We start from the raw sequence: 17,111 nt of genomic DNA, 5'->3' as shown, positions 1-17,111 counted from the left end.
TATTAGTTTGCATTCCCACCAGCAGTGTAGAAGTGTTCCCTTTTCTCCACATCCATGCCAACATCTCTGGTTTGGGGATTTTGTGATATGGGCTAATCATACTGGAATTAGGTGATATCTCAAAGTAATTTTGATTTGCATTTCTCTGATGATTAAGGATGGTGAGCATTTTTTCATATATCTGTAGGCCATGTGCCTATATCTTAATACACACACATGTGTTTATATGTGTGTGTATTATATATATAAGCATATTTCTTTATTTTATTTCATTGCTTATTTAAAATTCTTATTTCTCTGCTTTTTGTTGTTGTTGTTGTTGTTGTGAGACAGAGTCCCACTCAATGCCCTGAGCAGAGTGCAATGGCATCATAGCTCACTGCAACTTCAGACTTGGGCTGTGGGCATCCCCTTGCCCCAGCCTCCAGAAGTCTCTGGGATTACAGGTGCTTGCCACTGCGCCTGGCTGGGTTTTTCCATTTTTTTCATGAGTCGGGGTCTCACTCTCACTCGGGTGTGTATTAAACTCCTGAGCTCAAGCAATTCTCCCTCCTCAGCCTCCCACAGTGCTGGGATTACAGGCATGAGCCACAGTGCCCAGCAAAGCATACGTTTTTTAATAACTATGTAGAATTAAATGCCTTGGGAAGAAGTTAGTTTCTAGAGCCTTATGTAGTTGCTGTTGTGATTGTTACCCACGTATTCTTAGCAGAGCATCCAGAGCTGGTTAAATCAAGCGAAGAGTGTTGCAGAGTGCAATGGCGTGATACCTCACTGCAACCTCAGACTCAGGCTGTGAGCATCCTCATGCCCCAGCCTCCAGAAGCAGAGTGTCCAGAGCTGGGTAAGTCAAGCAATGAGTGTTGCAGAGTGCAATGGCATCATAGAGTTAAGGTTTTCTTACATATATTAAAAGATGAATAAATATTAAATGTATGAAATAGTTTCAATTTATATTGAAATAAAAGCAATGTATTATGAATGATAATACATTGTATATATTGTATATATATATACCTTGTATATATATACCATTGTATATATTATATATATATATATATATATACACCATACTTTAAGTATGGTATAATTTTATGTCACTCTCAAACCACATAAAAAGGCAAATGGCTCCAAATATTTGAGATAATACTCAACTCACTCAAAATTAAAGAAACATCAACCAAGTAATGGATTCCAATTTTCATCTACAAAATTGACATGAGTAATATGCTTGATAAAGAAAACTTTTTATAGCTTTCCTGTGATAACTAACTATAAAAAGTTTTCTTTATCAAGCGTATTACTCATGTCAATTTTGTAGATGAAAATTGGAATCTATGATAGTATTAATGTGCACAACTATGATTTAATAAAAAAAAAGAAAATCCTCTCCAAAAAGAAAACTTTTTAGTGAAATATGTGTAAACGAACAAATATGCTCAACATTGTTATTAGAATTTTGAATCAATACAATAGTTGGACATTTGGCAATATCTTTCAAAATTTAAAATGTTACATGCTTTTAATCTAGATATTCTATTTCTATAAGTTTAATGACATCTTTACAAGAGCACAGACACAAGCAAGTATATTCCTTGTGTCATTACTCCTATTCATGAAAAAAGTTTTAAAACTCACACAGTCATTAATAGTACTGTGCTTTTTATGTGGCAAATCATGACATGAAATTATATCCCACATTTTTGTTATGTTTTTTAATATAGGAATAGCAAGTAAAAAGCCATATGGATTATAGGATCATATAGAAAGAAAAAGAAAAAAGCTCATCTTTATCTTTTTATCTGTGTTTATTCATCTTCATATTGGACTGTGGACATGGTGACTGAGATGGAAACATGTTAAGGATGGCAGGTAAGAAATAAAAGGAGCTTTCTCCTTGACAATATTTTGGAGCTATTATATTAGTCTTGGTTTGTTTGTTTCTGGGTCCTTGTAAAGTAAGAAAAATACATCCCTAGTGCCTATGTGTATTACATATATAGCCAAACGTAATGCTACAAACAACTAAACTGGTCCACTTTTGTTTATGGCACTTGCATAGATTTGATCAACACGTTAGTGAAAGGCTCTCAGAAATGAATAGAATTCAACCAGGGAGAATACATGAACTTTGCAAAATACGATAATTAAATGATGTATGTGTTGTCCCTTTGGGTGTTAGAACTATAACTCACTATTAAACTGCTTTTTGTTATATTTACTGTCTTAACTGATTTTGGAGGATCAGTGATTTTCAGAACTGATTTCAAATTTCTATTGTTTCTTTTTTGGTTATTTCAACTTGCAGCCTTTATGCTGGGAGGCAAATTGCTATGAAGTAGTTATTGTGCTTGGTATCAACATTACTTATTGTATAGAATTTCCACTATGTGGTGGTAATTATTCTAAAATGCTAAACCCTGAAAAATATGCAGTGTTTTAATTCATTTTCATGAGGGGCTCGTTATACAAATAATAATGAAAATCTAACCCAAGCAAGTTTGGATCAGTTTGTGTATATCTGGGGCCCATAGTCCTGAGAATCTTCCCAACTGTTAAAAAATCAATTCGTAAACATAGAAAATTACAGTAAAAATGCTTCTTGTTTGTTAGAATATGTTGTTTCAATTACATTTTGTACTGAATTTCAATTTCCTAAATGCCTTATCTTCTCTGACCTTCATTGGCAACAATCAACTCTCATTTCTTCTTGCTGGGAGACATACCAGAAAATAAGTCTTCAGTTTTAAATTATATCAGGATAAAAGAAAAATATGTCCTTTTGTAAACGCTATTGTGGAAAAGGATCTATTCTTTAGCAATGTCTGGCCAAGGTAAACCCAGGTGTGTCTATGTTATTTTATGTACTAAATTTAATTGTACTGTAAATATCAGGAAAGTTAGAGACACATCTCATCATTTCCCCACTATAGTCTGTGTGAATAAATAAATGAATGAATAATTACACTGAATTCTTTAGATCTCTCTGCCTTTAAACTTTTTTTCTCTTATTTCTCAAATTGTTTACAAAATTTTACTTTAAATATCTTTCATCAAGAATTTAAATGATTCCAAAAGACACATAATATAAAGTAAAAATAAAATTTTGATCAATATACACATTTAAAAATATCAATAAGGCTTATACATATTATCCTAGCACTCTGGGAGGCCAAGGCTATGGATTGCTTGAGCTCAGCCTGAGCAGGAGCAAGACCCCATCTCTACTAAAAACAGAAAAACTGGCCAGGCATGGTGGTGAGCGCTTGTAGTCCCAGCTACTTGGGAGGCTAAAACAAGCCTAAGAGTTTGAGGTTGCTGTGAACTTTGATGCCACAGCACTCTACCAAAGTCAACAGAGTGAGACCCTGAAATGAAATGAATGAATGAATGAATGAATAAGAAATATGGCTCTTAGTTTGGAGCACCTACATTGAGTTCTGATGCTGATACTTACTGTTTTACTTATTGATCTTCAAGCTGACACTTAAATGTTTATTTTTAGGTTAGTCATTAAAATATCTGAAAGCAGTATTTTTATTGTTTGTTTTCTTTCTGGACATAAGAATAGTGTATTATCTCTTTGGAACATTATGGTGTGTGACAGGCAGTAAGGATCCAACTCATTTTAGAAAGTATGATTTTTAATCTATTCTACTTTAGAGTCCAGATACTTCCTTGAGCTGGAAACACACTATGTCCCCAGCATCAACTCTCGGTAGGTTCTCAGCATTCTTTGGCAACATTTAGTTAATTTCCAAATGGTACTGTTCTGTTTTTCACACCTCCAAGCCTTTTTATACTAGTTTAAACTCTTTATCAAGGTATAATTTAAACATCTTTTGGGACAGATAACTTGCCTCTACTCTAAGTCAACTGGATCCAAGCATATGTAGTTTCTGTGTCATGAACACTAGCTTGAGTTTCATAACAAGTGAACAGCAAGCATGCAAATTCTAATACGTTTCAGAACTTCTTTAATATGCTACTTCAGTGGAAAGTTCTTTGGATCTTGTTCCACTTCCCTTTCTTCAACTCAAGTTATATTAAAGACAAGACTCAAAACTATAAAATGATTGTCAGGAAACAAAGGGGATATACTCAGGACATTGGTCTGGGCAAAAATTTTATGGCTAAGTCCTTAAAAATACAGGCAATGAAAATAAAACTAGACAAATGGGACTTAATTAAACTAAAAGGCTTTTGCACAGCAAAGAAATAATCAACTGAGAGAACAGAAGCAAAAATAAATGAGAGAAAATATTTCCAAATTATTCATTCAGTAGGGGACTAACAAGCAGGATGTGGAAGGAATTCAAAATACTCAACCAAAAATCCCGAAATAGTCTCCTGAAAAAGTGTGCAGAAGACATGAATAGCCACTTTTTAAAAAAGACATACAAATAGCTCAGAGGCATATGAAATAAATATCCAACATCACTAATCATCAGAGAAATGTAAATTAAAACCACAAGGAGATGTCATATTATCCCAGGCACAATGATTATTACTAAAAAGACAAAAAATAACACATGTTGGGGAGGAAAGAAACTTTAAACAGGATTGGTTGGATGTAAATAAATACAACCTCTATGGAAAACAGTATGGAAGTTTCTCCTTGAACTAAATATAAAACTGCCATTCAGTCCATCAAAGGAAAATAAGTTGATACATCAAAGAAATACCTGCACTCACATTTATTGCAGCCCTGTTCACCAGAGCAGAGATTTGGAAAGAACCTTAGCATCCTCTGGAAAATGAGTGGAAAAAGAAAATGTGATATATGTACAGAATGAACTACTATTCAGCCATAAAAAACCAACAAAATCACCTTTTGTAGCAACATGACCATTATCTTAACTGAAATAAGCTAGGCACAGAAAGTCAGATCTCACGTTCTCACTCATACATCAGTGCAAAAAATGTGTGTCCACAGGGACACAGACAATATAATGACAGAATGGAAACTGGAAGAGTGAGGGGGTGGGAAGAGAGGTGGATGATCAGATATTAATGAATACAATGCACATTATTTGGGTAATGAACATTCTAAAAGCCCTGACTTGACAACTATACAATCTATGCATACATGTAAAAAAAATTCCATGTAATCCATATATTTATGCAATAGAAAAAAGTTATTTATAGAATAGCCACCGTTGTGGCAGGTGCCTGTAGTCCCATATACTTGGGAGGCCGAGGAGGGAGGATCACTCAAGGCCAGGAATTCAAGGTTGCAGTGTGCTATGATCATTCCTGTGAATAGCCACTGCCTGTATTCCAGCCAGGAAAACATAGCAAGACCTCATTTCAAAGGAAAGAAGGAAGAAAGGAAGACATGAAGGGAGGGGTATGGGAGAGGAAAAGAAAAGAGTGAGAAGAGGCAGTCATGGTGGCTCACACTGATTATCAGTGCTTTGGGAGGCTGAGGCAGTCGAATCATTTGAGGCCAGTAGTTTGAGACCAGCCTGAGCAACACAGTGAAACGCTCAGGTATACAAAAAAATAGAAAAATTAGCCAGGTATGGCTGCACATCCTGCAGTACCAGATACTAGAGGTGCTGAGGCAGGAAAATTGCTTGTGCCCATGAGTCTGAGGCTGCAGCAAGCAATGATACTACTGCATTTCAGCCCTGCGCAACAGAGACTGTCTCAAAAAGACAAAAAAAAAAAAAAAAAAAAAAAAAGGAAAAATGCTCTGAGCCTGTTACAGGGATAAACTACATCCTTTTTCTTATTGTGACCATCCACCTTTACAGAAGTGGAGGACAGAAGTATGTTCTAAGACTTGAAATCTGGAAAGGTGTCTGGTCTTCATGTTATATTTAATATGTTGTTTTGATCTTGAGGGCTTTATAATAATGCTATCATCCTCCTGAAAGTTCTTTTGGTGATCAGTAAATCTAACTCCTAATCTAGGAAAAAACTATATTTGGTCTGAAAAACAGTTGATCTAGGAAAAATCTATATTCGGTCTGTCAACAGTATTTTGACATTCAAAGTGGTATTTCATTTCATAGTTGTCAATACTCATCCAATGAAGTTTAATTAAGTTTTGTAAAAGTTTGGCCTCAATGCACTCATTTTCCTCAGACTCAAGCTCCATGCTCTTTCTTAAGGCAAAATTAGATCTAAAAACTAGGAAAATGAAGTCTAGAAGTCTATGGAATGCAAAGCCTCCTGCCCATCACTGTGCATAGCACTGTGCTCGGATTGGAAGGAAGTGAAAGGGTAAGAAACACTTCTCATCCATCTTGTAACTAAATTTAACAAAAATATTGAGGCTTGGGGACTATGGAGGCTGCTGCTTTCTCAATATTCACAGTGTCTCTTGGAAACCACGTGTGAAAGTTAGAAAGGCTCTGAGTGTGCTTGTCCCCAGTTTGAGTCTGGAATCTATGGTTTTTATTTATTTATTTATTTATTTTTTCTAATGGGAAATATGTGAATTTTGTCTACCTCATTTCTGGAATTCGCAGGGAACATTACTTCAAAGAAGAAGTACACAAACCTCTCTCCTAAATGTTTTATAAGGCAGATGCCAAGCCACTACTTCCTCTGTGCTGTTCTAATTAAATGATCATGTACATGCCCATAGGCAGATATGCAGAGACCTTTGACAAAATAGACCAGAGAGGAGACTCCTGAGTCCTAAAATCACATCAAGTAGATATGTTTAAATTAATAAATTAAGCATATCTTAGTTAAAGTTATTGTTACACTTTAAACAAGACATCTGCCTGTACTTAGATAAATCTAATTCACATTTTGAACACATATGATAAAAACTACAGAAAAAAAAAAAAAAGAGTAGCGCCCATAGTAGAAAAGCGATTTATTTCTTTTAGAATCTTTTTTTTTTTTTCTGAGTAACTAATAAACAAGTACAAGATCCTAGGAACCATAAGGACCCTTAACTGAGAACACAAAAAGATCCACTTTTTGTCTTGGGTGACATTCACAGGTGAGATAACCAGTTCAAGGAGGGGAGTGCCAGTGAGATATCAGATCAATATTATGGAGTTTGTTTTCAGCCCAGAGTATGTGCATTAATGAGCTCCACTGTATGACCTTTGTCTAATGATACCAGGATAATTATTAGGCTCCATGGTGAACCACATTTTTGAATGGGTTTGCTTGCATTTAATAAAGCACACTGCAAGCAGACCTCAAAGATGACTGCACAAACTGACAGCTCATCTCTTTTACAGGCTAGGAGGTCTGGAAGAGTAGGATATTAGTCTGAAATAATTAGCAAGATAGCTTAAATGCAAGCTTTAAAAATTAAACATGTTCCTTTAAAAAAGAAAATAATTAAAATGCTATTCTTTGCCTTTATAAAATTTAAGCAAGCTGATTTTCTCTGTCTCAAAATATGCATTAATCTCTGTTCATGACAAAGACTCTCTAATCTTTTATTAGCTTGTGACAAAAATTTGTCATCATTAAATAAAATTTTTGGATTTATGTGAAAAATTAGTATATTCATTGAATTACTATGTACATCACTTCAGACAATCCAATCTAATAATGGTAGACTACAAACAAAAATAAAATAAATTACACTAGGAAGAACTTGATTTAAGAAGAAGAGTGTGATATGTAAATTTAAAATGAATTCCTTTCAGGTAAGCAATACATCACAGATCAAATTTGCATCATAAACACTAGGCAGGTCTATGAAAAGTTAATTCTCCTTTATAAGGGATATAATTTCCTCTGTACTCATTGACTAAAAGTACAGCTGGGACCGATGTAAACTTCTTAAAGTCTGACACTGATAGAAATTTGCTTTTTATTTTACTTTGATGCACATAATATGACTACTCATGGCTGAAATTATTCAATCAATGTATTTTACCATCATTTATGTATTAAGGAATAAATTATAATGCTGAATGTAGCACTGATTTGTAAATGAAAGGACTATGTTCTTATCAGGCATATCTTTCTATTCCTAGAAAAATGTAGATAATATGAACAGCACTATGGGTCTTAAGCAGCTTAGATGGTTTAGAGCTTTGGAGGCAGCTAAACAAGTATAAATTCATAAACATCAGATTATGATGCAAAACAGTAAAAAATATTTTGTGTAATATGCCTGAAATATATAGGCAATTGATTTTTAAAAAACATAGAAAGTAAAAAGGCAATCTTCAATAGGCTGATATTTCTTGATTATATTAATAAATGTAGTAATGTTTGCTGACATAGATATGACTGAATTATCTATCATGATTACATTTTTTTCAATTATTAATTATATAGACATCACTTTTGTATAAGACTTTTTTCTAATGTGCTATGATATATTTCATTTATAATAATTTTAATTATTCAACAATGATGAATAACTTTCTGAATTATCCTGTTAAATTTTAATCAAGCTTTCCTTTCCTCCTAGTCTCATCTCGGTCTTTTCTTATTCTCTTAATATTTGCGATGCTTTTGATTTAATTCTCTCTTGATTTCCCTAGATCTTTGCACTGATAGTTAACTACCCCTGCATGCTTGTTAATTTCCCATCTACACTTACTTGTCTACTTGTATCTACAAATATATTCAAATAACTCATTAATAAAATTAGAAAAAGTATATTTTTCATTAACATTATAAATGCACATAGAAATATATTATATACACTGTCATCACCACCATAAAAATGTGAAATGTCACATTCTTCATCTTGCACATATGCTCTGGCATAATGTCTAGCAGGAGTTCAACTGCTAGGAGTGACACATACATTGCATATATTCAGTGAGTATACGCCTTTACTGAATGCTGCATGTATTTAACATTAACATTAAATGTATCCTGAAACATTTAACATTTCAGGATAAACTCCTAGTGTGTTTGCTAGCCTTGCTTGGGCCTTTCCTCAGGAGTTGCTGGCTATTAGTTACCATTGGGTTCTACAGATGATATTCTCCATTAATGTATATGATCGCTACTTTCTGTCTGGCTTTTATCCATCTTCTTCTGAATCCTTGCTTTGCCAGATTGTATATTCACCTGTATTGACTATAAATTTTGTTCAGTCTTATATCCCAAAGTGTTATATCTTTTTTTTTTTTTTGGAGAGATAGAGTCTTACTTTATCACCTTTGGTAGAGTGCTATGGTGTCAGACAACTCACAGCAACCTCCAAGTCCTGGGCTTAGGTGACTCTCTTGCCTCAGCCTCCTGGGTGGCTGGGACTACTGGTGCCCAATGCAATGCCTGGCTATTTTTTGTTGCAGTTTGGCTGGGGCTGGGTTTGAACCCACCCTCAGCATATGAGGCCGGTGCCCTACTCACTGAGCCACAGGTGCCGTTCCAAGTGTTACATCTTTTCCTAGTTTTTCTTCTGATTTAGTTTTCTGAAATAGTTTACATAGTTAATTTCATCCTCTTTCTTGAAACTTTTCTTACTTAGATTTTATGATACTATAATATGTTAGTCTCTGTGTTAGGACATTACTTTCTTTCTCATAGTTTGTGTGCTTTCCTAAATATTTGGCCTCTAGGACACTCTACCCACTTATCAATCTTAGTATTCTCAGGTGTGGTGGTTCACATCTGTAAACCTAGTGCTTTGGGAGGCTGGGCCAAGTGGATTAATTGAGGCAGCAGTTTAAGACAAAATAGAGTAGAATCTATGGGAGAAACCCATTAACATGATGCAGAGGGCGAAAGAGGTGTGCCACTTGGGAAGAGGATTGTAAACTCTGCCCCAATTAAATAAAGGAAAATGCTCTTCCTCACTCCACTTCTTTTCTTCCCTCTTGTCCTTGAACATGGGAGATGCAGAATCTGGAAGAGGGAAAGGTAGTAAAAGAGCTGAATATCCCACTTTTCCAAGAACAAGTCTGGTTTGCACCAGGTTTGGAGACCAATTTGGAATAAAATATGATATTAAAATTAAACTGGAATAAACTAATTTTTAGTGTTTTGTTTTGTTTTGGTCCAGATTCTACTTTAGTTTTGATTATTTCTCACATCCTTGCCTCTCCAAAATTAAGAATACCAGTAACTTCATTGCCACCCATCTAACAACTCAGTGACTTTCACCTCTAAGGTCACCCAATCCAGTCCCCTCCCAATGTAACTGGAAGTAGATCAGGGGAAGAAAATTCTAGTGGGTCTCATCTACTGGATATTGGTGAACATTGGTGATGGAGAAAGGGAGCACTGTCCACTAATTCTGGAGCAAAAGGAAAAGTCTCATTCAGTGTCCCATCACTTGTTTGCTGTTCCTTTTGTTGATTTTCCCTCTCTCCCATCTAGAGCCAATGAATTTTTTCTCATGCTTCAAGATTCAGCTTATATATTATTTCCCACATGACTTTTTTCTCATTCTTCTACACAAGTTTAAAGGTTCTTATGTCCAACCATAGTTCTGGCACAGCATTAATCACATATGTCTAAATTGTTTGTACTTCCCTGTCCTCTTAATGGAAACCTCATTAAAAGATCCAATCCTGGACCACATAAAACAAAAATCCAATTATGGACATGTAGATTAAATTTCCAGTATGCTTCTATGTCCCCTTAAAATTCCCTTATCTGAAACTTTTTGTCTTCTACTCTTGTGATCATTTTCCTACCATATACCAGGAACTTTTTATACTAGGAATATAGCATTAATTAAAGTCTCTGCTTTCATGCAGATTACAGTAGTGTCCATCTACCATTTAAGGTATTACATATTGCTATTGGGTTTATTTTACATATCACTCTCAAGTTTGATCAGCATGACATTAAAGTCAGCCATATGGAAAATAGTTTGGAAAAAAACAAACCAAAGGTAGAGATTTTATAAGCAGACTGCAGTTTTCTCTCAGAAAAAGGCAGCAAATATTTATAAAAATGAATGAAAGAGGAAGAAAAGAATGAACATTTTTAAAGGAACAAGAAAGAGAATATAAGAGTAGAAAAAATGTTAAAAGTTAAAAGATTGAAATTAGAAAAGGGAAGAAAGAAGAGCAGAATGAAGAATTGTCTACTTGCCATGCCCGTCTATCTACCCCTCCCAATAATCAGGTACACTAAAGGATGCAAACTGATATTGGTACTAGTCTAAAACTGTAATTGGCAATAACTATTCTAGGGGAAAATGAAATTGGCATTATGTTCTAAAACCCATAATTTAGATCATTTTATGTCAGATTTTCTTCACACTTTTGGACAATAAGTTTGCTTTGCTGACTTTCCTTAAAGTATTCCTAATGGAGAACACATTTGATGGTCATACTTAAATATTTAATTCATTGTCATAATTTTAAAATCTTGTTTCTGTTGTGATATTCCAAAGAAGGTTTTAAAATGAGCTAACTGAACCACTGTAGAACTATACTACAAAAATAGCAATCATTTCTCTCTTTAGAATGGCACAGTGGAGGATGGGTTCTGGGATTTTGGCCTTTTTGTTATTGATAAAGCAAAATCTGTCAATGATGAGTTTTAGCAGAATTCAGGAGTAGACAGCTCTCCCTGATACTGAACATTAGTCTCCCTGAAACCTGACCAGGTCTTCTGGGTGCCAAAATATTGACTTGCTGAAACTTAGAAGAAAAAAAGTGGGAGAAATAAACCTTTTATAAATGCAATACATTTATAAAATAACTATAGCGCTAATACAAAAACATATGTACATGTTAATAAAAAACATGTATGTAAGCTAATTATATATATATATATGTCTACATATGTATGTTTATGTATGTGTGTTTAGAAAACAAACAAGCCACAACATTGAATCTAATTTTTGTTGCAATATCTCAAGTTTTAGAGGAAAGTAAAATATTTAAAGGGTTTTGTTTCTTTAGCAAGCTTTACATTATAGCCCAAATTATCTCTAAGTCCAGTACATCAAACTGATAGCCTATTCAGAAGGTCTAGAATAGAATAGTGAAGCCAGACCAGTTTTGTAACTCACTCTGGAATGTACTTAGATGATAGTGCTGGCTGATAGTCTGTAAAGTTTTGCTATCTCCGATACAATGAAATAATATATGGGAGAATTTGCTTGCATAATCATGACCAACTGTTTCCAGGAACTATATGACATTACTAAAAGATAGCCCCTGACCACAGGTGGGAAGTATACAAGCGCACAGCCCTCTTCTACGTTTTTGCAATTCCAGGTTAAGGCTCAGCACTTTTATTCTTGTGCTTTGTGAACTTCCTACTAGTTACTCATATGTTTCTTAGTCCTTAGACCTTAATCAAGCCACACACACACAAACACATTTATATATAATATTTATATATATATGAAGTGATAGATAAATGTAACTTTTTCTTATTTATTATTTATTTACTCATTTATTTATTTATTCATTCATTCATTTATTTTAGGGTCTTGCTCTGTCACTCAGACTAGAATGCAGTGATAAAATCATACCTCACTGTAATCTCCTATTCCTGGTTTTAAGTAACCCTCCTGCCTCAACCTCCTAATTAGCTGGCATTATAGATGCATTGCCACCACACTCAACGAAGTTTTTGTTGTTGTCATCATTGTTGTTTTTTTGAGAGACAGGCGCTTGCTATGTTGTTCAGGCTGGTCTTAAGCTCCTGAAATCAAATAATTCTCCTGCCTCAGCCGCCCCAAGTGTTAGGATTATAGGCATGAGTCACTTCTCACGTGCATGGCTTACTTTGCCTTCCTTAATACCAATTTCTTTAAGAATAGCAAGCATATTTTAATTTATGCAAAACATATTGGTACATAATTTTGTACAATGAATTGTACTTTTATAAAGTATCATAAATTTTCAGTTTTTGAAATTATTTTCTTTTTTAAATAATTATTTTTTTCTATTTCTCTTCCAAATTGTTTAATGATATCATTACCAAAAAATAAATGCTAAATGCTGAATGATGTTTTATCTATATAGGAAAGCAAAATGAAATGCCTTCTGAAATAGTAACTTTTTCTAATTATAAGTAAGATATTTTGGCAGAAACATGTGTAAAAGAGAAAATTTTTTGAAAAATCACTCATAATATTTTCTCTGAGTGCTTTTGATATTCTCAATATTTGAAAATTCTCATCATTATTATTGAAATAAACACAGCAATAAAAATAAGGCAATGTCAGTTAATTAATGACTATAAAATGAAAATAGTATAACTAATATTTATTACAAATATTAAACCTACTTTGCAATTGAGGTAATATAATGAGTAACAGCCTTTTAAATCTATAAATTAGAAAGTCATCAAAAAGTAATACAGTAACCCTCACTCACATTTGTGAAATGGAATCAAATTGCAAAATACACATAAAAAGACTTAAAATATTTAACTCCTTTACCTACATTTCCATACTTTTAAGGACTTTTCCAGAAGCAATACTTAGAGTTACATGATTGCTCTTTACATTCTTCTTTATAGTTGCTCAATATTGGAATCAAAATACATGGCTAAGACACTGGATTTATTAATTGATTTTTACTGCCCAAATCTACATACTGGACTGGAATTTATTAACTTAAATGTTGACAATATGTTGTTAATTGGAAAACATGCTATACAGTGTACATACTATTTCAAGATTATTTATTTTGAGTGATAAGAAGCAGCTATTCCTACCCTAATATATGTATAGTTTTCTCCAGAAATGCTCAGCTACTTAATTTAAGACAAGTAATTGGCTGAATTTTCTAATGTTGTAGTTTTGCCGGGAAATTGAAATGAAATGGAGAAAAGAAGAGCTATAAAGTTGAGAGCACTTGTCAGGCCAAAATTATACTAATAGATGTTTTCTTAGCTGGTCAAGGAGTGAAATGACAGTAAGAATACAAAGTGGACAAAGAAGAAACAATGGCCAGATTGATACACTGATCATTACAGGGAATGAATCATTACAGCTGGGGACTGAACATTACAGGGAATAAGTCATTACAGTTAGAGACTGAATAAGTAATCGGAACTTATGTCTATGACCAGTAACATAATAATTCCAATAACATTTGGGGTATTGCAGATGTTTTCACAAGTTTGATAATTTGCTTCACACTTTTCAGCATGTTTGATATGCAAAAGTTTTAAATTTCTTTGTTATGACTCTTTACAATTGTCTTTCTGTTCAGGAAGTTTCTTTGTTATCTCAAATCAATTTGTTAATGAACCCATATTCCCTTCAGTGTTTGTAAACTATTTTACGTTTTAAATTTTAATCTTCAATCCATTTATAATTTGCTTTGATTTAAATCTTATCCTCTCCCAAGACAGAGACTATATCAATATATCAAGGTTGTAGTTTGATCAAACCATTTCTTTATTATTAGTTTTACTGTCATTTTCTATGAGAAGTATCTTCAAAATATACAGGAGTTTACTATCCCTCCCAATTTCCACTGCCATCCCTCACCTCCAAGCTCTGTCTTCTCTAGTCTGGAACACTACAGTAGTTTTTCAAAGAGTTCCTTGTAATATTCTCCACACTGTGGCAAAGTGATCATTCAAAACAAATGTCAGACTAAGAAGCTCCTCTGTTCAAAATATTCAAGTGGATTTTCATCACACTCTGCATAAATTTTAAAGGCTTTGTTACAACATGGTCTGATAGTTAGGCTTTGTTTCCTAGCTTGGTACACACCAGCCACACAGGCTTCAATACTACTTTTAAAACAGCCAAGCAAGCTTCCTTGCACCTATGATCCCTAGTGTTTCTTCCTGAAATTCTCTATGTTTACTTAGTTTGTTCTTATACTTCATTCTGGTGTTCAAATATTATAATAGGCACAACCACCATGGAGCTTAATACATAAAGCAGGTGTCAGTACAGTCAGTGATCCTGTTTACCACTTTCTCATCACATCTCTTACTCCTCCATTCCTAACAGTAGCCTGTATGTTTTTTGTTCCGTGATCATTATTTCCAGGTGTTTCTTTGTACGTTTGACTAAGCAAGCTATAATGTCTGGTGGATAATCTATAGAGTGTAAGGTATCTCATGGAGTTTGGGGAGAGTTGCAGAAATCAAATGTAGAAAACATGTGGCCAGCAGAATGGCTGCCCACATGGTGATGATGTTCACACAGATTCCAATTCTGCTGCCAATCAGTAAACCTAGGAACCAGCCGTACATCCCAATGGCCATAAACATAACCCTGCTGGCTGGGACCTGGGGCTGAGACTTATAATCCCAGCATTTTGGAAGGCTCACATGCATATAGGAGTTCAAGACCAGTGTGGGCAACATAGCTGAGACCCTGTCTCTACAAAATAATAATAATAATAATAATTAATTAATTAAAATGATAAAATAAAAATTATCCAGGCATGGTTGTATGTGCCTTTAGTCTCAGTTACTCAGGAGGCTGAAGCAGGAGGACCACTTGAGCCCAAGAGTTTGATAGAATAAGCTCTGATTGGGCCTCTGCACTCTAGTCCAAGTAACAGAGAAAGACTCTGTCAAAGAGAGAAAGGGAAGAAAATTTATTTCAGGACAGCACCTGTGGCTCAAGGAGTAGGACGCTGGCTCCGTATACTAGAGGTGGTGGGTCCAAGCCCGGCCCTGGCCAAAAACTACAAAAAAGAACAAAAGAAAATTTACTTCAAGTTTGAAGATTTTGATAATAAGAAGCATGTCAAATACACCTCCAAGCATCGTGGTGATAGCCTTGCAGAAACATTGGTTTGGGGCATGCCAAGGGACATGTGAAATTTTGGCTGCAAAGGAATTTAAGAAATGTGTTCACCTTGTCTAGGGTGGTTCAGTTGTATTAAGTGAGACATTTGCAGTATAGTCTACAGTTGTGACCATTGACTCCTAAATACTTATATTTACACTTCACTAGATAATAAAATAGCCTATTTTTATCCCCAGCTGCAGAACTGTACATCCATAATATAACTTGTGCCAACTCTCTTCCCCAGAGTGGAGACCTGTGTCTTATCAAGTCACTGCTTTCATGTCTGGTTGTTTTCATCTTTCCACTAGTTCATAAACAACCTTGTCTTAAAAGTATATAATAAATGGATTAAGTTAACTGAACTATCAATTGCACTATTTACATTTCTGAGAAATAGTATTAAGAGAGGAGCATAGTAAGTGTAAGAAGTACATGTAAATGGAACAATTAGGGGAGAAATGTGTTAACTACAATAGTTCTGGGTTCTAGGACTCTTTGCTTGGCTACTGTTTGTATTGATGACTTTCTCTATGATACATCCTTCAGCATGTTCCTAAGTTGTTAAGATTCTTCATCTGAAAATTTTATTAGATGTTCATCCCTGGTTAACCTAAGTTCTCTGAGTTTCTTCCTATAAGGGGTATAGGAGTCCCCTATAAGGGGACATGGGTATAGCCGGGAATGGTCTAGGGCATCCCTGGGAAGTTGGTCAGGACTTTAAGCACTTGTGCAAGTCTCCTATTTCTCATTCATTCTAAAGTGTTTCACTGTGATCCCGTAGGATCATATGTCAGTAACCATGAAGGGATCTCAACACTTAGGATGCAGCCAATTAGCAAATGGACAGGAAAGCTGGAGATCCTTCCAAGGGATGCTCAAGAGTCAGAAGGGAAGAACAATGTATTGTAGCATGCCCATGGTGGCTGTAGTTCTATTTTCCCAGCTCCATGTTTGTTGGATGAAGGATGGAACTAGCCTTTCCTTTGACATAACTGGAAAGACCAAATTGCATCCAAATTTTGCATCCCCAAATTTTGGGGATGGAGCCAAGATGGCAGAGTGCAGCCAGCTTTTTACAAAAGCTCCCATCCAGAAGGAGGCTTAAAGGACAGAAGTTTAGCAAAGGAGCTCATGGTTTGGAGCGGAACAAAGAGAGAAGATTAAAGAGTGCACTTCAACCTTCCTGAGGTGAGCTGCGACCCCAAAAATATAATCAAAAAGTACAAAATCCACCACCAAGCAGATAGGAGTCCCCTCCCCCATAAGAAGGGCTTTCAATTTACTCCATGCAAACAAGTGAGCAGAGTTCAAACATCCTCCCATTCTGTCCCACAGGAGAGACCCCCTAAAAACTGGACCTCCTACCCCTGCTAGCATGCCACGGCACCCTCCTGCCAGGCATAAAACTATAAAACTGCATAAAACTGTATATATTCCCCACCTGCAACATTGAACTCTGAGGATCTCCCCCACCCTGAGGTCT

Source organism: Otolemur garnettii, unplaced genomic scaffold (genome assembly GCF_000181295.1).
Source record: "Otolemur garnettii isolate 467f Iridium unplaced genomic scaffold, OtoGar3 scaffold00143, whole genome shotgun sequence".
Lineage (NCBI taxonomy): Eukaryota > Metazoa > Chordata > Mammalia > Primates > Galagidae > Otolemur > Otolemur garnettii.
Note: the sequence above shows the minus strand (reverse complement) of the source record.